Source organism: Coenobita brevimanus, chromosome 94, assembly GCF_032717465.1.
Source record: "Coenobita brevimanus isolate Jiangsu-jjx chromosome 94, ASM3271746v2, whole genome shotgun sequence".
Taxonomy (NCBI): domain Eukaryota; kingdom Metazoa; phylum Arthropoda; class Malacostraca; order Decapoda; family Coenobitidae; genus Coenobita; species Coenobita brevimanus.
Genome location: NC_137047.1, coordinates 39,460,981 through 39,476,317, shown reverse-complemented (window position 1 = coordinate 39,476,317; position 15,337 = coordinate 39,460,981).

The window sequence follows — 15,337 nt, the reverse complement described above, 5'->3', positions numbered from 1 at the left end:
AAAAGGAATCTCAGCTGACTAATGCCTGTCTCAGATGCATCGTCTTTTCCACCATGTAATATGAAGGCACTCATTACCATGATTATTGAATTTCATGAGCACGTTGACGGTGTCGCAAACAGAAATCCTCTGTGCAATCGGATAAGAATTTCCTGACCCTTCACTAGAAGGGCTGACTTGAACAGTGACTTGAAACCTATACGCCTCACATGGAAAAGACATCTCCAATATTGCGTGCCAGCAAACGTCAAATTATTTCAGATATGAGTGAGGTCTACTACTCTGGGGGTGTTGATACTGTCACCATTAGCTCTCAAGGTCGGGACACTCACCTAACGTCAGGCAATTGTACTTAGCAAACAGTGAATTAAACGAGTCTGGATGTTCAACTACTATATGAGTTAATGATGTGGATGATAGTAGTTTTCAACTTTTATTTCGACATCATGTTCCCAGTTTCCTGGAGTATCGCAGTTCTGATGTGCACAGTAACAACTAGTGTACTTCGAAGAGTGCAGAGAACATGATTGTACTATATATATATATATATATATATATATATATATATATATATATATATATATATATATATATTATATATAATCTGTTGGTGTGGTACCTTGAATTAATGGCCAAGAGCATCAGCCAGAGGCAAAGGGTTAACTTACATATGGAATTAGACTGTGTACGAATTATGCTGCAGTCCATCAGATTCCTTTAAACTTTACTGACGCCTAGAGGTGCATTGGGGAACAGTTAATCGTACATAAAATATCTCCACCTACACTTACATTAAAAGTCAGGGAAATTTTTACTTTAATTCTCATACCATTCAGGAGACCGAAGAGTTTCTTCCTTTGCAACTGTGTCGAAACTGAGTTTAACTCTGAATCAGATGACATATTTCATATTTGACTCTTGCTGGTATCCGACGATTTTATTCAGCTCAGAGACACATCCAATGAGTGTAGGGATTAACGAAAGCTGTATCTAATCAATCTAGTTGGGGAAAAAAATCCTAATATCAGTAAAATGATATATATAAACTATATCATTTTACTTTGAAATGAATTGATCAAAAAATAATTGAACAAAAAAGAATCCAAAATTCAGTAGAATGGTATAAATTATATCATTTGACCTTGAAATGACGAATTGATGACCACAGAATAACTGCCGAACGAAATAGGATTTTTTTTTCTTACGATACTGATATTCCACTCCCTGGATATTTTTGGGCAAATTGTTTACGTGAAAGTGACAAAGATACAGTGAAATTTCCAAGTAGCTAATCTAACACCATTAAGAAGGCAAATAAATTTCCCTTAGAACAAAATCCAGCACTCTTCAACTTTAATTAAGTACACATTTTGTACTGATTCGTAAGAGCACCACCAACAACATCTGTTTATATTCAGATCTCTAATCATACTGATGGTCATGTGCGTGTGCGTGTGTGACAGGAATACGGCAGTGAGAGTGGCGATGGTGACGTGAGCGTGAAGGAGAGAGCGGTCATCCCTCTCAGCCTGGACCACCTACAGGGCATCTTCTTCCTCCTGGTGGGGGGCTGGCACGTATCCCTCCTTGCCTTCATCCTAGAGAAAACTTTCTCGGGACAGCCAAGTGACCGAATCTGAATAATACTTCGGCGACCATTTCCAATACTGTATATGTAATGGCGACTTAATAAAACACTGAAATATCAACAGATGACAGTTTCAGTATATATCGTACATACATCCATATATATATATATATATATATATATATATATATATATATATATATATATATATATATATATATATATATATATATACCGGTATATATGTAATCAACAACATCAGCCATTGCAAGTCCATGATAAACAAAGGTCTCCTCCATCCTTTTCCACAAATTCCTTGACTGAGCCAATCTCTGCCAGATTTTGCCAGGAAACTTCTCTGTCTTAGTCTCTCCACTTCCTGTCTGGCCTTTTTCTGGTACACTTGCAGTCTCTCGTAGTCCAATATGTCAGCCTCTTGCTCTTTCGGTTATCCCTCATACTTGCTACATTGACTGCCCACCTTACTTTCTGTTCTTTTATAACTTTTATGTCTGACTTTCTGCTCTCTCACTCATAATGACCTCTTCCTGTCCCTCAAAGGTATTCCAAACAACGATCTTGCCATTGATCTTTTAGAACGGATTTTTTTCCTGCTGATTTTGTCAGTTGCCTAGTCTCACAACAGACAGTTAAAGAAATAATCAAGCCACAAGAGAAACTGAATATCACAAACGAAACTTCATCAGGGATGATTCTAAAAAATATGAGGCAACAATAAGAGATGCAGTGAAAAGTTTTCTAACTGAACTAAAGAAATAACACACACACACACACACACACACACACACACACACACACACAAATAGAATTTTAAACAGAACGCAAGTGAAAATCGTAGCCCTTTCACTACCATAGTAATATTCATCATATTCTTGCTAGTCTCACTATCTTGATTATAGAAAACACTTAGACCTAGTGGGGTTAGTTAGAGCCGTCATCAACCCTTCAGTAAGAATCCTCCCCCCTGCCACTCTGACATATGCCATTCGTCTGCCCTCCCTCCACTTCCATCTCACATAGTCCTGGACTTGTACTGGAGACCAGTTTGCAACTTAGTTTCGGAGATTTTCTCACGTGGATTGGTCTAATGGGCCTCCAGTCTTGCCAAACCAACGAAGTGTTCGCGCACCAGGTGGTAGGTTACCACGCAATGGATGCCATCTTAGGTTTCACTGTTCGGCCGGAGCTGATTGTGGGACAAGGAAGCCATTTCTGTGGTTATCTTCTGTATTTGACCTCATCCTGACCTTAAGATTAGGGTCACCTGCTTGCGCTTCTACGGTCACCTGGAGCATTTCCCCTGGCAGACCTCACCTTGACCTTCAAATTCAAAATGGCCTCCACAATGGGTTTTGGAGTAATAATCACTTCGTATCAGAACTTCACTTGTGACTGGAGCTGGCAGGGGTGGATGGATTTTTCTAATAATGGGGAGCACCTGATGAAGCCTGTATCGGGGGACGGGCAGGTCTGAGATCCTCCCCCAGGATAATTTTGAAAATTATAGTGCAAGTGCTCTAGATGCGTTTCCCTGCAATCTGCAGAGATATTTTTAAAATCGTCAGTCTGCCAAAATAAAGGGGCCCACGCCCCTGACGCAGCCCCCTGGATCCACCTATGGCTGGTACATACTGCGTATATTAACCTAACTTATTTAAAGTAGAGCTATGATGACTACTTGTAGGGATCGCCATCTGTCAGTGCATCTGTGAACTAATTTTGATCTCCTTTTATGGTATGGAAAATCAGCAAGATAATTTCTCAAACCATCCCAGTCTGCCCTATCAAAGTGCATTCTGATCACCCTGACAGGTTCAGGATGGGGAGGTTTGGGGTAAATGACTAATGAGGCTTTGATGAGACTGTGGTCAAAGGATCCAAGTGGTGACAGTACTTCTATCCTGTGTTGATTGGGATTTTTTGTCAGGAATAGATCCAGGAGATAGGCGTTATGGTCAGGATTATCGGGTATTCTGGTTGGTTGTTTTACGACTTGCGTGAGATTCAACGATTCTGCAAACAGCTTGAACTCTAGACCAGTATCGTCAGTCCTGGAAGAATGCATAAACGATTCTACATTATGAATGTTAAAATCAACCAAAACGGTAATTTCAGTGCCAATGGTGAGGTTAACGTTAGCCAACTTGTGTGGTTATGGAGTCAAATATGCTGGGTCCTGAAGAAGCTTGAGGGGAGCAATAAAGTACACAGATTTATTTGGTAATATTTAGATAATTTAGTTTATGTGGTGAATAATCAAAATTAGTCGAAGTGAAGTTCAAAACAGTGTCAACTGCATATTCAGATTTGATATAACAATAGGTGCCACCTTTGTTGCGGAAGTTTGTGAGGAGTTAGTAACAAAGAAAACAAAATAGAGATATTTCACTAGACGGAGAGATTTGGGGTTCTGTGAGGAACAGGGCTGGAGGGGATACTGACTGAGAAAGTAGTGAATGGAAATCAGATTGATCCAAGGCTATTAGTGAAATATAAGGTGAACCCGCACCCCTCCGCTGACGAGCATGAACAGTGTGGGCACGATCCGCTGTCGTCACAGTCATTTGATATCGACTGGGAGGACCCTGTGCCGCCAGCCCTAGACCGCAGGTGGTGGCAATCCGAGATACCACCGGATTTGCAGATATTAATGCAGCGGTCATTGCCAAGGGGGGATGGAAACAGAAGGTGTAATATCTAATATGCATGTAATTTGGTGTAGACTATAGAAAGTAGAGTTATTATGAGAATATGCTGACCTACTCTTTGTATTAATGAAAGCACTAAAAATGTTCAGCGAAGAGAGATGGTCTGGAACAGGTCATGAGGACTGGTGAAATGGGAGCTCCAGCTCTCTCAGTCACCAGCTTGCCATCCACCTCGTTAGTGCCTCCATGTTCGACTGGTGCTACAGTCCACTAGCTACATATTTGTAAAGGATCGGGGTTGAGTAGGGAGCAGTGGGGTAGGATCGGAGGTCGGTGGGGTGAAATGGGGTAGGACTGGGGTTGGGTGGGGTGCTGTGGGGTAGGATTGGGGTTGGTTGGGGTGCTGTGGGGTAGGATTGGGGTTGGGTGGGGTGCTGTGGGGTTGGATTGGGGTTGGGTGGGTGCAGTAGGAGTAGGGTCGGGGTTGTTTTGGGTGGAATGGGGTAGAATAGGGATTGGATTGGGTGTAGTGGGGTAGATCCGGGTTGGGTAGGATGTAATGGGGTTTGCGGGGGTTGGGTGGGGCACGGTGGGGTAGGAACGGAGCTGGGTGGGGTGCTGTGGGGTAAGAGTGGGGTTGGGTGGGGTGCAGTGAGATATGAACAGGGCTGGGTAGGGAGCAGAAGGGTTGCATCGGGGTTGATGCAGTGGGGTGGGATCAGGGTTGTGGATGGCTGCAGTGATGTAGGATTGGGGTTTGGTGGGGTTCAGAGGGGTAATGGCATTGTTTAGTGGGGTTCAGTAGGGTAGCAGCAGTGTTGGGTGGGGTACATTACAGTAGGACCAGTGTTCAGTGGGGTTCACTGGAGTAGGAACGGGGCGGGTAGGGGTGCAGATGGAGTTGTGTGGTGTTGATTGGGGTGTACTGGATTTGACTGATTGATTGATCATTTAGTCAAACTCACTGAACCCCAGTCAAAACCACTCAATCCCCTCTACAGTGGGACGCAGTGGGGAAGGAGAGAGGTTGGGTGGGGTGCAATGGGTTGGAGTGGGGTTGGTTGGGGTGTAGTGGTTTGGAGTGGAGTCGGGTTGGATTGGGTGCAGTGTGTTGGAATGGGTTTAGGTAGGGAGAAATGGGTTGCAGTGGGGTTGGGCGCAGTGTTGTGGGTTGGAGTGGGGTTTGGTTGCGATTCAGTGGGTTGGAGTGGGGTTGGGTGGGGTGTGATATTAGCAAGAACGAAGAAAATACAACTAGTCTCCCTCAGTCTGGGGATTAGTGATGACTGTTTGTATCCTATGATCCTGAGTTTTTTTTTTTTTTTTTTTTTTTTTACCCGTCCCCGCCCCGGAGGGGCTCGGAGACGGGTATTTTCACTCGGTTTGTCTGTCTGTTTGTTTTTCTGTCTGTCTTCTGTATGTCTGTCTTTCTGTCTGTCTGTTAACATATTTACACGAAAAGTACTGGTGCGATTTTGGCTAAAATTACAGGGAACTATGACCTTCTGATCACCTGATTAAATTGAGGGCTAAATTGGGCAAAAGGCCTGCTCTGGAGGCCCTAAAAAAAATATTTAAAAAATCGTTTTTGGGCTATTACTCCTTTCAAATTCATCATATCGACATGAAACCAAATCCTAAATGTGCATCTTTCAAATCTGCATCCTATAACATGCTTCATTGCATCAGGGGGGTCACCCCTCAGTTATCGGTAGGGGGTCAGTGTCAGGAGGATCGGGCCTAAAATTTCAAATGGGCGTATAATCAATTTTCACCCGATCAACTCCAAATTTGATATCCGACATCTTTGACTAGATATCCTGTTGTGTTTATTTGTGTTTATACGTCAGTACTAAAATGACTTCTAGGACGGGTTTGCTGGGGCCTTGGCACCGCTTCTTGTTTTTTTTTTTTTTTTTTTATGCTGCTTGGAATCATCTGAATCTAGCAGAGTAGGAGTAGAAATGACGTCAACCGATAAGTGTTCTGTGTCCTAGGTGTGACGGGTTGAGTCCTGGAGGTGGCCAGATGTTTTTAGATCGTGTAGACAGTTTATATTTAATTTTTTAATCTTCAAAAGAGTTTAATCAGTTTTAAGTAGCTTTGTCGTACGGAAGAATTCAGCGAAATTTATATCTAATCCCTACAGTTAAAAAGAATTACATATGCGTCCTCGTGGTGAACGGCCTGGAATCCCCGCATTCCACGCACAAGGTGGCGCCACCGCTGCATTGCTGTAAAGGAAAAAAGTCAATGGACCACACTGCTCTTTTTACACTACCTTGGCCAAAAATTGCCATCTCTCCATCTTGAATGTTGTCATAACCATAGATTAACTTATCGATTAACTGGTCGTAGCTTTTCGTCCTGGTGTAGGATATTTTGCGTAGTTCCGTGGCAGAGTGAGACAATACTATGGGCCAGCATTTTTTCTGTAACACTTCTTCGCGACTAACGTCGTATTCCAGCGTTAATGTAGTGCTGCGGGCGCAGTAAGTTTCTGGTGGTGTTCACTGGGTTGATATGAAGTAGAAAAGGTGTTTGATGGGGTGCAGTGGATGAATGGCGGTGTTGAATGGAGTTCTGTTGGGTAGGGAGAGACTGGATGAGGTATAGTGGGGAAATAGCAGTTTTTATTGGGCTGCAGTGGGGTAGGAGTGGGGTTGGGTAAGGTGCAGTGGAGAAAGAATTTGGTTGGTTGGGGTGTGGTGGGGTAGGATCGGGGTTGGGTACGATGCAGTGGGGCTTGAGAGGGATTGGGTGGGGCACAGTGGGGTAGGAACAGAGCTTGGTTGGATGCACTGGGGTTGAATGGGGGTTGGGTGGGGTACAGTGGGAAGGGATCGGGGTTTGGTGGAGTGCGGTGGGGTTGGATAGGTGTTGGGTAGGGCTCAGTGAGGTGGGATCGGAGTTGGGTGGGGTGCAGTGGGTAGGATCGCTATTTGGTTGGATGCAATGAGGGAAAGGCACTGTTTAGTGGGGTTAAGGAGGGTAGCAGTAGTGTTGGGTGGGGTACAGTAGGGCAGAACCAGTGTTCGGTTTGGTGCATTGGAGTAGGAACGGGGTGGGTAGGGGTGCAGAGAGGTTTGAGTGATGTTGATTGGGTGTGGGTTTGATTGATTGATCATGTAGTCAAACCCAGTGCACCCCAGTCAAACCCAGTCAACCCCCTCTTCACCCCTATATGCGGTAGGAGCGGTGCTGGGTGGGGTATGGCGAGTGGTGAGCGGTGTTGAATGCGATGCAGTACGTTAATAGCATTGATAGTTGGGTTGCACTGGGGTAGAGGAGGTGATTGATGGGGTGCAGGCGGGTAATGACGGTGTTGGGTGGCACGCAGTGGGGAAGGAGCCGGGTTGGGTGAGATGCAATGGGTTGGAGTGGGGTTGGGTGATGCATTGGGTTGGATTGGGGCTGGTGTGGGTGCAGTGGGTTGGAGTGGGGTTGGTTGGGGTGCAGTGGGATGGAGTGGGGTTGGGTTGGGTGCAGTGAGTTAGAGTGAGGTTGGCTGGGTTGGGGTTGACTTCGAGTGGGGTTGGGTAGGGTGCAGTGAGTTAGAGTGGGGTCGGATGGGGTGTGATATTTGCCAGAACAAAGAAAATACAAGAAGTCTCCCTGAGTCTAGGGATTAATGACGACTGTTCTTATCCTATCATCCTAAGAGTCTTTGTGTTTAGCATCTCAGAATCGTCTGAATCTAGCAGAGTAGTTGTGAAAAATGACGTCAGCCGATAAGTGCTCCATGTTCTATGCGCTACGGGTTAAGTCCCAGAGGTACAGTAGCTAGATGTTTTTATATCATGTAGACGTTATGTATTTTATTCCTGATACGTTCAGAAGATTTTTTTTTTTCGGCTTGAGGTAGCTTTGTCGTGCAAAGAAATTGAGTAAAATTTATATTTAACTTCCACAGCTCAAAAAATGTCTTATGCGTTCTTGTGCTGATCACCAGGAATTCCTGCATTCCGCGCACAAGGTGGCGCCACCGCTGCATTGCTGTGAAAGAAAGAAGTCGGGCGGACGACACTGCACTCTCTACAATTGCCATCTCACTGTCTAGAATCTGAGTTGTAAATATAGATTAACTTGGCAGAATTTTTCGTCCTTGTGTAGGTTATTAATTTTTTCGTAGTTCGGTGGCAGGGTGAGACAATACTACGGCCCAGCATCCTCCCCGTAGCACTTCTTCGCGACTAGCATTGTATTCCAGTGTTAATGTATTGCTGGGGTGCAGTAAGTAACTGATAATGTTCGCTGGGTTGCAATGAAGTAGATAAGATGTTTGATGGGGTGCAATAGGGGAATGGCGGTGTTGGATGGAACGCAGTCGGGTAGGGGGGGAAAGGGTGAGCTGTAGTTGGGTAATGGCGGAATTGATTGGGGTGTAAATAGGTAGGGGTGGGGTTGGGTGGGGTGCAGTTGAGAAAAAGTTTGATTGGTCGGGGTTCGGTGGGGTAGGATCGGGGTTGGGTGGGGTGCAGTGAGGAAGGGTCGAGGTTTGGTGAAGTGCAGTGCGGTAGGATTGGGTTTGGGTAGGGTGCGGTGGGGTAGGAGTGGGGTTGGGTGGGGTGTACTGGGATAGAATCAGGGGTGGGTGGGGTGCAGTGGGGTAGATCCTGGTGGGTGCGGTGCAGTGGTGTAGGATTGTGGTTGGGTGGGGTGCAGATGGGTGGGATAGGGTTGGGGTGGGTTGCAGTTGGGTAGGATCGGAGTCGGGTGGGATGCAGCGGAGTAGGACTGGCGTTGGGCGGGGTGTAGTGGGGTAAGATCGGGGTTGAATGAAATGCACTGGGGATAGGGTCGAGGTTCTTTGAGTTGCAATGAGTTAAGATCAAGGTTGGGTGGAGTGCAGTGGGAAAGGAGCGGTGTTGGATGGGTGCAGTTGTGTAGGATCGGGCAGAGTGAGGTGGGGTAGGCTCGGGGTTAGGTGGGGTGCAGTGGGGTAGGCTCGGGGTTGGGTATGATGCAGTGGGGTTGAGCGGGGTTGAGTGGGGCTGAGTGGGGTAGGAACGGAGCAGGATGGGTTGCTGTGGGGTAAGAGCAGGGATGGTTAGGGTGCAATGTGGTATGAGCGAACTTGGGTGGGGTGCAGTGGGGCTGGATCGATTTTGGGTGGGGTTCAGTGGGGTGGGATCGGGGTTAGGTGGGGTGCTGTGGGGTAGGAGAGGAGTTGGATTGGGTGCAGTGGGGTAGGAGAGGAGTTGGGTGGGATTCAGTGGGATAAGGGTGGTGTTTGGTGGGATGCAGTAAGGTAGGATCATGGTTGGGTTGGGAGCAATGGAGTAGGATCGGTGTTGGATGTGGTGCAGTGGGGTAGGATCGGAGTTTGGTGAGGTGAGGTTGTGAAGGATATGGGTTATGTTGGGTGCAGTTGGGTAGGATTGAGTTGAGTGGGGTAGGTTGGGTGGGGTGCAGTGGGGTGGGATCGGGACTCAGTGGGGTGCAATGGGGTACGAACGGCCTTAGGTGGGCAACAGTGGGGTAGGATTGGGGTTGGATGGAGTAAAGTCGGGTTGGATCAGGGTTGGGTGTGGTGCATTGGGGGTAGGACTGGGGATGGGTTGGGTGCATGGGATACAATTGGGTTTGGGTGGAGTGCAGTGGGGCAGGCTCTGGGTTGGGTGATGTACAAGGGGGTAGGGTCAGGTTTGGGTGGAATTCAGTGGAGCAAGATCGGGGGTGGGTGGGATGTAGTGGGGTAGGAGCAGGATTGGGTGGGGTGCATTGGAGTAGGATCGGGGTTTCGTGCTGTGCATTGGGGTTGAATCGGTTTTCTGTGGGGTACCTTGGGGTGGAATTGGGGTTGGGAGGGGTGCTGTGGAGTAGGAGAAGGGTTGGGTTGGGTGCAGTGGGGTAGGAGGGAGGTTGGGTGGGGTTCAGTGTGATAACGGCGGTTCTTGGTGGGGTGCAGTGAGGTAGGTTTAGGGTTGGGTGGGGTGCAATGGGGTAGGACCGGGTTGGATATGGTGCAGTGAGGTGGATCGGAGTTCAATGGGGTGAGGTTGTGAAGGATAGGGGATGGGTGGGGTGCAGTTGGGTAGGATCGGGGTTGGGTGGGGTGAAGTTGTGAAGGATATAGGCTGAGTTGGGTGCAGTTAGGTAGGATGGAGTTGGGTGGGGTACAGAGGGGTTGAATCGGGGTTGAGCGGGGTGGATTGGAGTGAGATTGGGGCTCGGTGGGGTGAAATGGGGTAGTGCCGGGGGGTAGGATGTGGTATAATGGGGTAGGATCAGGGTTGGGTGGGATACAGTTGGGTAGGATTGAGGTTGGGTGATGTATAGTAGGGTTGACGGGATGCAATGGAGTACGATTGGGGTTGTGTAGGGCGCATTGGGGTAGGACTGGGATTGTGTGGGGTGCATCGGGGAAGATCGGTGTTTGTTGGGGTGCAGTAGGGTGGGATTGGAGTTGGGTGGGGTGCAGTAGGGTAGAATCAAGGCTGGGTGGGGTGCGGTGGGTTAGGAATGGAGATGCATGGTATCAGAAGGGTAGAGTTGGGGTTGGGTGGGATGAAGTTGTGAATGATCGGGGCTGGGTAGGGTGCACTGGGGTAGGATTAGACTTGGTTTGGTGCAGCGAGGTCGGATCGGGGTTGGGTGGGATGAAGCTGAAAAGGATTGGGGTTGAGTTGGGTGCATTGGAATAATATCGGGGTTGGGTGGGGTGAATTTTTTTCGGATCGTGGTTGAGTGTGGTGCAGTGTTATTGGAGAGAGTTTGATGGGGTGCAGGGAGGTAGGATCGGGGTTGAGTGGGGTGCAATGGAGCGGGATCAGGGTCCAGTGGGGTGAAAGAGGGTAGGGTTGGTGTGCGGGCAGGTGCAATGGGGTAGGACCGGGGTTGGGATGGGTGCCGTTTTGTAGGATTGGGAATGGGCAAGGTACAGTGGGGTATTATCAGGGTTGGTTGGGCTGCAGTGGGGTAAGGTCGTGGTTGGCTGAGATGCATTGGGGTAGGATTGGGGTTGGGCGAGGAGCAGTGGGGTGGAATCGCTGCTCGGTGGGGAGAGAATGGTGAAGGATTGAGGTTGGGGTGGGTGCAATGGGGTAGGAGTGGGGTTGGGTGGGGTGCAGTGGGGTAGGAGTGGGGTTGGGTGGAGTACAGAGGAGTCGGATAATGGTTGGGTGGGGTTCAGTACGGTAGAATAGGGGTTGGGTGGGGTGCATGAGATAGGATCGGGGTTGAGTGGGGCCACAGAGGGGTAAGAACGGAGCTGGGTGGGGTGCTGTGGGGTGGGAGCGGGGTTGGGTGGGGTGCAGTGTGGTATGAACGAGGTTGACTGGGGAACACTAGGGTTCGTTTGGGGTTGGGGGTGCATTGGGATGGGATCGGGTTGGGTGGGGTGCACTGGGGTTGGATAGGGGATGGGTGGGGTGCAGTGGAATGATGGCATTGATTATTGGGGTTCAGTAGGGTAGCTGCAGAGTTGGGTCGGGTACATTTGGGTATTACCATTTTTCGACTGGGTGCATTGAGGTAAGAATGGAGATGAGTTGGGTACAGTGGCGTAGGATTGGGGTTGGTTGGTGTGCAGTGGGGTTGGATTGGGGTTGGGTGGGGTGCAGAGGAGTAGGATCGGTGTTATGTGGGGTGCAATGTGGTCATATCGGGGTTGGATGGGGTGCACTGGGGGTACGGTCTGGGTATTTTGAGTTGCATCTGGGTAGGATCGGGGTTGTGAGGAGTGCAGTGGGATAGGATCAGGGGTTGAGTTGGATGTAGTACAGTAGGATCGGGGTTTGGATCGGGTGCATTGGTGTATGATTGGGTTTGGGTGAGGTGCAGTGGTTTAGGATCAGATTAGGGTGAGGTGCAGTGAGTAGGATCAGTGTCGGGTCAGGTGCGGTGTTATAAGATCGAGGTTGGGTGGGGTGCATTTAAGGTAGGGTCGGGGTTTTTTGAGTTGCAGGGGATATGATAGGGGCTGGGTGGAGTCCAGTGGGATAAGAACGAAGTTAGGTGATGTCCAGTGGGATAAGAACGAAGTTAGGTGATGTCCAGTGGGGTATAAGTGGGAATGGGTGGATGCAGTACAGTAGGATCAGGGTTGCACGGAGTGCAGTGGGGTAGGACCAGGGTTGGGTGAGGTACAGTTGGGTGGGATCAGGGTTGGATGAGGTGTAGTTAGGTTGGATCGGGGATGGATAGAATGCAGTGATGTTTGACTAGGGATGGAAGGGGCAGAGTGGTTTAGAAATGGAGCTGTGTAGGCTGCTGTGGGGTAGGAGTGGGGTTGGGTGGGATGCAGTGGGGTTTAATTGGGGTTGCGTGTGGTGCAGTGGCATGGCATCGGGGCTGGGATGGGTGCTGTGGGGTTGGATTGAGGTTGGGTTGGGTGTAGTGGGGTAGGATCGGGGTTGGGTAAGGTGGAGTGGGGTAATGGCATTGTTTAGTGGGGCTCAGTAGGGTAGCAGTAGTGTTGGCTTGGGAACATTAGAGTAGGAGCAGTGTTCGGTGTGGTGCACTGGGGTTGGAACTGGGATGGTAGCGGTGCAGAGGGGGTTGAGTGGTGTTGATTGGGGTGTAATGGATTTGAATGATTGATTGATCAATCAGCCAAATCCACTGCACCCCAATCAACACCACTCAACCCCTACTACACACCTAAATGCAGTTGGAGCGGTGCTGTGAGGGGTGTAGTGGGGTTTGAGCGGTCTTGGTCTCGATAGCCTGGTCTTAGGTACTTCTAGGGTGATAGGGAAATCGATTATGGATCATTAAGCACAGCCAGAATAAAGTAGTCAGACGTAGTGTAAATGAGGGGGGTTACAGCATTCTTGGGTTGCTGGGTTTTTATTACACGGTTATACCAATAGTGAGTTAAAGCATAACGGAGCATGACCCTAGTGTCAGACCTTCTCTCTAGCCCCTCTCTCCCTTTTTTCTGATCTGAAGGGATTTTTTTTTTTTTTTTTTAGATATTTGTCCGAGCAATGCTGGGACACGGGCAAACAAAGAGCCCGTCAGAGATGAGCTTAACTTGTGCGAGCTTGAATTATCGAGGGGGTTGGTATTCCCTGACTGTGGTGATTAATAATTGTAGAGGAGCACGTGCAACGATGCAAGTGGCATCCATGAAATCATCCCCTGTCCGAGCAAAAGTCGTGTCAGGGTGAGACCTAAGCATCGTAGTGGCTGGGCAGTACAGAAGATAGTGAATGAGAGGCTCCACAGATGTGACCAAACAATGGGTACACGGGTCTGGCTCTGTACCGACAATTTGTTTGTAGCATGGAAACCCCAGACGTAAGCGCCTGAGCCTCACTGCAATATAGTTAGGTATGCCTTTAAAGGGTAACAAAAGAGAACATGAAGTGGCAGTGGCGTACCATGTAGCAGAGCGAGAGCCTTCTGTCACCAAAAGCTGATGTTCCTCTCGAGAGAGGCTGCTAATGGTAGCAGTGAGAGTGCTAATGACGTGCGATAGGCTGGGGCGCAGTTGAAATGTGACGTCAGGAAGCGAGCAAGCTCAGCGTGCTGCATCATCAGCATGCTCATTGCCGCTGATTCCAACATGACCTGGGAGCCAATGGAGAGTAATAGTGGCACCCCTACGGACGAGAAGGGATGCAAAAGTAAAAATTGCCGTCTGAAGAAAGACGTTGTCCTTAAAGGAGAAAGATCTTAGTCTCTGAAGGGAGGAAAGTGAGTCTGTGTGAATTACGACACGGTGATGATGATGGTGATGAGCGTGGCACAATGCACCCAGGATGGCAGCAAGCTCTGCCTGAAAAGCGGATACACCCTGAGAGAGTCGCCAAGATTCAATTGTATGCCCAGAGACAAAGGCCGCCCCAGCAGAGCCATCAGAGGATACTGAACCATCCGTAAAATAAGTGGCTGTGTCTGGTGAATCTAGAGCCGCAACCTGACTAAGACCCTCTTGACAGAGGAGTGCAGGAATGGAAGTTCGAGGTTTGGCTTCAGAGGGGCATACAAATTTAAAAAGAGGCGGGTCCCATGGTGGCGGATCAGTGTACCCAGGAAAGGGAGAATCAGGATCTTGGCAGAGGCTTGCAGCAGCTCCCAGTCCATGGATAACAGCAGTTATAGTCCGGGCCCAGTCACACTGAGTGGCAGGCTCGGGTGGGCGGCACAAAAGACGTCATAGGAGGGCAGACAGGCAAGTGGGGCCGGCACCATATCAGCTGTAGAGTGATGACTGCCGATCGTAGAGCAACACGATGCGCCAGAGAAGGCAAATCACTCTCCATACGGAGATTGACAATCTGGGACCAGGGTGGGGCACCCAACATGATACGGAGAGCAGTGTTCTGTATAACCTCCAGAGATCTGGAGACTGGTGGAGTGAGTCCGGTCAAACAGATGGCACTGTAGTCCACCAGGGATCAGATGGCATGTATATAAAATGTTCGGAGGACTGAATACGACGCCCCCAATCTCCGCTTGGAGAGATAGCAGAGAGCAGCCAGTCGGGTGGAAGTGCGCTCCCGCAGGTACTGAACATGGCAGGCAAAGGTAAAACCCCTGTCAAGGCAGACTCCCAGATACTGATGCACAGTGACAAGAGAGAGCTGCTGCCCCCCAAGCAGCATAGGAAAGTCTGGGGGACGGAGTCCAAAGGGCAGACACTTAGTCTTATTAAAATTTATCTTCAGCCCTAGCTCAGTACATTTGGCGTGCAAACGAGAAAGGGCCAAGTCCGCCTGCATGAAGCAGTCTCTCCTGGTAAAGACGAGGGCCAGATCGTCCGCATAGCAGAGGAGGGCCATTTTATACAGCTCGGAGAGGATGTGTGTGTGTGTTGTAGTGTCTGGTAGATTTCCATCCACGTGGACTAACAGACTAGGGCTGGTTACTCCACGTGTTTAAATATGTCATGAAATTCTTGGTAGTCTGGACTATGAGGATGTTTGAGATACATCATATGGTTAAGGATTCTTGATGGTCTGGAACAAGATTGTGGATAGACATTATGTGAATTGATACTCCTAGTGGGAAGCTGTGTACGTCTCCAACAGACACTACATCCTGTACATTGTGATTATGAGGTATATACTATTGCCTATATAATGTCTACATTGGGTGGGGTACGGTGAGGGTCGGGTGCATTAAGTTA